Source organism: Gastrolobium bilobum, unplaced genomic scaffold, assembly GCF_033153095.1.
Source record: "Gastrolobium bilobum isolate Gb01-03AN ecotype WA unplaced genomic scaffold, APGP_CSIRO_Gbil_v1 utg23824, whole genome shotgun sequence".
NCBI lineage: Eukaryota > Viridiplantae > Streptophyta > Magnoliopsida > Fabales > Fabaceae > Gastrolobium > Gastrolobium bilobum.
The window spans coordinates 3,893-10,757 of NW_026897584.1; the positions used below are offsets into that span (position 1 = coordinate 3,893).

Sequence of the window (6,865 nt, forward strand, 5' to 3'; positions counted from 1 at the left end):
ATAGTATAGTATTAACAATCACAATAGTGTAAATTTATAAAGTAATGACAAAAAGTAATAAACTATTTTAACATTCTTTCATCATCTCCATCACTACAACTATTATGATCTCCATCATAATTTGGTTCATCTTTTTCAAAAGTAAACCATCAAACGATAAATTAGTAAGCAATAGAAAATAAATATAAATAATTAGTTAAAAGACAATAAATATAGTGAATAAAAATATTAGTGGATAATTTTGAATTTAGTTTCTTAAATTATCTATAACTTTTAAATATTTGAAGTAGGAGAAAGGAAAAGTAAATATGCCTCAATAATTCTCCTTAACAATAATGAGAGTTAAAATACTTTGCCCAAGTAAATTTTTTGTCTACTCAAGCAAATGTCTTTACATCAATACCGGGATAATAACAACACACTATCACATACAGTAACAAAATTTGAGAAATAATTAGCTTTATTTCTAACTAAAAGTGAAAACTCAAGTTTCAATGTATGACAAATAATATCGCAGTATAATATATTTTCTACTAAGCATAGATTAAATGAAAGTCTTGAGATCTGTTATTACAATTCAACCACAAGCAATAATAAAACCAATAATAGTACTGCCAAGTCGAACACCCAAAATTTGCAAATAATAGAAAATTAAATCACACTTAAATGTGAATTACCACAAATTTGATCCCACTCTATGGTAGCTATATTCTCTACCTGGATACAACATGAAATTTACTAGAGTAGACTAATCAAATATCAAAGAAAAACTAATTTCCACACTTTACGAAGATTATCCTATATTTGGAGGATTTGCGTGTTGTATTGCATTTCTCACGCAACAATAGGTGAAAACGCTATATGAACACCAAATATACAACTTCAATGTCCTAACACATCTTTTCACTCAAACAATACATCATATAATATGTGGGTTCTTCTTAATAATAGAATGTATATAAAAATTCATATACCAAAGTAACAATCAAAATGAAATGAATCAATCTACTTAACATCACTTGGTATGATTACGACCCATTTTATACAATATGCTCAAATTATATATATCAGTACAACATACTTGCCAAGTAGCAGAATAAATAGAATTCAAGCTCTGAACTAAGCTACAAGGATAACAACTCTCCAAGTATTGACAATAATATAAGAGTGTATATATAAATTAAACAAATTTGTAATGAGAGTAACCATTATAATTTCTCCCATTGTGGGTTCTCGTTTGTTTGAATTACATGCCATTCATCAAAATCAGCATAATTACCTTTCAAAATATTCAAGTTCTATAATACACACACATGCACACGAGGCAATGGATCACTACAAGGAGTTTACACAACTAGATTGAACTGAACAGTGCCTCAAAATAATAAATCTTAACTTGTAGAAATAGGAGAATGGGGATTAATAATAAACTATTAATCCTAAAGGATAAATCAATTTATAAACATCAATTCATGTATATTCTAAGTTTCTAACCAATTATAACAAAGAGGGTGAAAATGGGTAACTCACTGCTAAATTTATCTAGTAGAATTTTGTGAAGAGTAGCCATTTGTTTTTGAGTTTGTACAAGTTGTTCCTTATTCTGTTCATATCCAACCTTCATTCTTCATATCCATCCAACTTCACTACAAGAAAAACGCCATTTGGGCACAATCGATTTGCCAGGTTTAGAAACATGTGGCAAAATTTGTAAAGAATTCTAAACATACCACGTTAAGACACGTAGCAAAATAAGGGGTGTAGGAGTGGGGTTAGTATTAACCACCCGAATTTGTGATCATGGACGCTCCATCTCGTTGGTTTATATAAACCCACCCTCTTCCCAAATCCTCTCCATGGTCTATTTATCTTATGTTAATAATTTTTTTTTCTTTCATTCAATGTTTTGGGGATTTTTGGAAGCTTGATCTGATCAATTGGTTTCTTTCATTCTCGATTCCTGTTGGTAGTGCATTTTTGTTAGGGTTTATCATCTTCATTCGATTTGGATTAGTCGCGCCTTTAATTTGGAAAATTCCTTTGTGCGCCCAAGCTGGATGTGATGGTGGAAGAAGAAGAAGCACCACAACTTAAAGAAAATAAAGTGCAGGTACAAATTTGCTGGTTTTATTACTCAAGATGTACAGTGCCCACAAGGTGTTTGTGGTATTGTTCTTGATTTGATTTTTTATTTTATTTATTAACGAGTTCGTAAAATCAAATAGGATAATCAATCTTTCCTCTTATCTTCAAATCAATCATCCACATAATCATGTTAACACTTACATTACATTAGCTTGCATATCTTGTATTAAGTAATCTCGTTTACTTAAAGAGCATATATGGTTGCCTTTGGTCTCTCGCGTTACACCCATACACATATCCCTTGCATTACATTAAGTGCTTTAGAATTTTAAGATAGAAATCACCACCCAAATAGTATCTCATAATAACGTTATAGAGCTAATGGTTTATATATGCATCTGAATAAAATGTGCTTCTCATTAAAAGAATCAGAAATACTGAAGCTAAGTATCTAAGAAATATTAAGATTTATTTTTAAGTTATTAAATCAATCTTAAGTTTGTTACTATATTATTATATTTTTATATTATTGAATCTCAAAAAAGGTTACTATAAAGTTTATAATATTTTTATAAAGTTTATATTATTATTATTTTTTAAGGTATAAAATTTTAAGGTATTGAATCTCAAAAAAGGTTACTATAAAGTTTCTTTTAAAAAAATTGATTTATTTGTATATTATTAAATCAATCGTAACTCTGTTAGTTCTAACTTCTAACACTAGTTACTAAAAAGTACTTTTAATTGTGAAATCCGTGCTTGGCTGTTTCATGGAAAGATTTTTTCACCCTTGATGAGAAAGAGCGTGAGAAGGGTGCTAAAGACTTATATGAGGCTCTGCAGTTTTTTGAGGATATATAGAAGACTTGGCACTCTCTGCTCCTTCAAAGCTCTCTATGAAAGTCTTGCTGCTTTAAAATAGATGAATTTAAGTGATATTTAGAATTTGTAAGGAAATCTATATGAACCACTTGTCCCTATGAGATGCTCCAATTCTTCTGTCCCTTTCACTTCACCTAATTTTGAGATGGAGCCTGATCTCACGCTTAACAATGAAGATCTCAAGCCAACTACACCTACCCAATGAACCTTTTTAGGGTTGGAAATGGCTAGCCTCTGGGTAGCACTCATTGTGGGAGTCCCTTCCTACTACCTAGCTAGTAGCCTTGTTGACATTGGAATGGCTTTGTGGCAAGGCATAGCCACAGTGGTTGCAGCTAATATAAGATCGAGACCTTATATTGTTGAGCAGCCTAAGGAGGACAGAAAGAGAGTTGATTTGACAAAAAATGTATATGCAGGCATTTATTTCTTTTAGTGTGACATTGATTTATGGCAATAACTTTCATCTTTTTGCTTAATTTTGCTTCGTGTTCCTGTAGGTATTCGACTTGACAAACGAACGGTTTCTTGTCCCGGAGATGATCTTCTGTCCTGCTGATTTGGATATGTCTTTGTGTAATTTAATTCTAGTACTATTTTCAAATGATATATAAGTTAATTCTTTGGATGATGAGTTTCTTTGAGTGGACTGCATATGAGGATTTTAATTAGTCTAATTTTGTATCATTTGCCCATTGTGAATAACAAACTGTTTTTCTTTTCTCTACAAAATATTGCAGGAGTGAACCAGGTTGGGCTAGCACAGTGCATTGTACGGGCTGTTAATTCTTGCCACCCACATCTCCACCCTGTGCTCTATGAAAGGTAAATAATTCAAACCATTGCATTTGATTCTACTCTCCTGTTTGTGGATATAAAGAGGTTGATCAACCATGCCAAGTGCTCCAAACTTGTTCAGTCTCTTAGGTTCACTTCACATGACAACAAATGTATGTTTGTTTCTGTACCAAAGATCAAGCAGAGGAGCCAAGATCAAGATCAAGAGAATGAACTAAGGGAACCTCAGAAAATAACAACAGATAATGTCTTTCAGGTTAGATTAGTTTACACATTCTCCTACTCTGCAAATTACATTTTACCATTTTATAGCGTTTCTCTTATACAGTTATGAAGTTGCATAACTGTCCTTTTCTTCTTTCTTCTTTCTTACTTTTAATGATTTAGTTCAAGTGTTATTTTCCAGATCTCCAACTCAACTAATAGTTACAAAGAAATATTTAAAAGGAAAAAAGAAATACAAGCTAATCTAATAACATTTTTTAAGACGATTTCAGAAGTAGTTTGAATAATAAATTCACCTTAATGCGTAACTAGTTTTGCCTGCATCTTTGTCACATGGAAAAACAAGTTCACAAAGTCATGGTAATTATGGGAAGAAGATATATTGCTTTAACTTTTTTGTCTGGGGGAATCGAGTTTCACATATAAATTTGTTTTTCATTTAATACCATTCTAATAACAATATTTTTCTTTTTTTTCAGATACAGTTCCCCCAACAGCATATGTTACTGCCCCAACATCTTTCACAAGTTCTTTAAATGGTTTGTGATGTCTCCCAACATTGAAGATTGTCAGGCCCGTAAGAAGCTAAAAATCAAAACTATATTCAATATATTGGGTCCCATGTTAAATCCAGCTCAGGCACCCTTTGCAGTTGTTGGAGTATACATAGAAGACTTGGCAAGTTCCATCATAGAGAATTGATGGTAATATATTCAAATAATCTTACTGAAAATGATTTTGCTATCATTCTATATCATTTACATGCATTGTAATCTTTGTAAGTTTTTTGAAAGCAAATTTTTTGAGTTAAGAGTAGAATACATAATCAAGAAAGGAGAAAATATAAGAATTCTATTTGCTCATAAAATTTGCAGCTTGAAGATTGATAGTTGTGAAAGCAGCTCAGATTTTGAAGTAATTGGTTTACATTGAAACTTTGTAATAGAGTTCAACCCCTTTCTCTTGTCTCAACCTATTTTTGTCATTTTTTCTTCTTTATTCCATAAACATTGGTGTGTGGGGCAACTGAACTCTGGTTTTGAGGTTCTGATTACTGTTTTTTCTTTCTTCACAATCTTTATATTTGTAACCTTCAAAAGAAATGTAGATTACATGCATATGTATGAGTAGGTACTTTGTAATCAATTAAGCGAAGGGTAAGTTTATGTTCTATGTCTTCTTGTGTTTGAAATTTTCATAATTATAAATGATTTTAAATTTTTTTATTATGCAGAGTATCATCTTAGGCAGTTCAATGCAAAGACAGCAAAACTAAGAACACATCATTTGGAGCCTCCAAATGTTTGCCAAAGTTGATTAATTTAATTTTTGGTTCTCATATTTGTAAGACTACAATATGTTTATTTTCTCTTAATATCAGGGACATCTTCAACCAATCTGATTACTTTCTCACCAAATTGAATACTAATATGTTATTGTCTTTGTATATTGAAAGCATGGCCACTGGATATCTTTGAATATTTCTACTTTTGTGCTTTACTTTGGTTGTTCTGTTATCTCTTAATAGGGGAGAGTGGGACCTTGCTTTACTTTGGTGGTTCTGTTATTTTTGTGCATCCATGTTCCGCATTTCATCAGTAGGTGATCATATTGTTTAGTATAATAGTAAACAGATCGAAGCTTGCTCTTGCTAAGTTGGAATTTAAAGCTTCAACTTCTCAAAGTGAAGCTAATAATGGATTTTGATAAATGGCCGATAGGTTAATAACTGGAAAAAAACCTAAAATTTGAGTAGCAGCATATTATAAAAGAAATAGAAATGAATACTTTTTTTTATTCTCTTCTTATAAATTAGCCACATTTATAATGTGGCTAATGTTAAAATAAATGTGGCCAAAATAATGCTACCACACTCATGACAGCAGTAGCAAAGTGAGAAGAAAAATGTGGCTAAATAAATGCCACGCCAGGATTAGCCACGTTTGGCAAAACTGTGGTAGTTAGTTTTAGCCACGTTTTTGGTTAAGATTTGCCACGTTTTTAAACGTGGCTACACAACGTGTTTTTTTGTAGTGCGCGTGGCAGGCTGTGGCAGAAACTGTCTGCAACGTAATCTCACTGCACTGTGCAACGGCTTATGTGGCCATAAACCTGCTATCACGTATCCACACCTAACTTGCCAAGTGTTGTAACGAGCTAAGTGACGTGACTTTTTGAAGAAAAAAATTCATAACATTCAAGTAATTTTTTGTAAATAGTGTGACATTTTGCTCATCGTCCCTCATTCTAGCGATACATAAGTATTTGAATGTTTACTTTTTAAAGCAGGAAAAGTGCCTCTTTGGGTAGCCTTATTTTTAATTTTTCTTTTTTTATAAGAAAATTTTTAGCACAATATTCTTATACAAAAACGTTATTATAAAAAGAGTTTTTTATTATGATGAATAAAAAAATAATAGTTAAATTTTTTTTTAACTCCCACCTTGCCACCACCCATATTACCGCCACTATCATCACCAACAAATTTGCTCTTATAATTTGTGTTCACCTTTTTAGTAATTTTGTACCAAAAAAGAACTTTTTTAAATTTTAATATCCAATAATGTATTTAATTAAAAGTATTTTTCACATATTACATCTAAATACAAAATAACTTAACTTTTTATAAAAGTTTCTTTTTTTTGGTAATCGACTTTTTATAAAAGTTATTTTAAAATAATAAAGGCATGAAAAGTCTTTTTATCAAAAACTCATTCAAACGGCATGTAGAAGTAAAAAGAATAAGATAAAATATGTTAAAAAAAAATTCATAGCTAAAATTTCTTACTTCTAATCTATTTATTAATTATCATTTTCTTAGACGTTGGATATATTCGAAAAGGAAAGTTAAGGAATTTGATAAATTATCGCAAAT

The 6,865-nt window shown here is 31.1% G+C and overlaps 1 long non-coding RNA gene across 4 annotated transcripts; it reads left to right on the forward strand.

The window, feature by feature from the left end:
- The first annotated feature begins 1,845 nt into the window (after positions 1-1,845).
- LOC133308321 (uncharacterized) lies at positions 1,846-5,453 on the forward strand. Of its 4 annotated transcripts, none has more exons than XR_009751143.1 (6): positions 1,846-2,110; positions 3,468-3,543; positions 3,708-3,792; positions 3,887-4,021; positions 4,470-4,694; positions 5,225-5,453. It is a non-coding gene; the product is annotated as an uncharacterized LOC133308321 (long non-coding RNA). The 4 variants fall into 4 exon arrangements; XR_009751145.1 differs by having other exon boundaries at positions 3,941-4,021; XR_009751146.1 differs by lacking the exon at positions 1,846-2,110 and adding an exon at positions 2,117-3,376.
- The last annotated feature ends 1,412 nt before the right edge of the window (positions 5,454-6,865 follow it).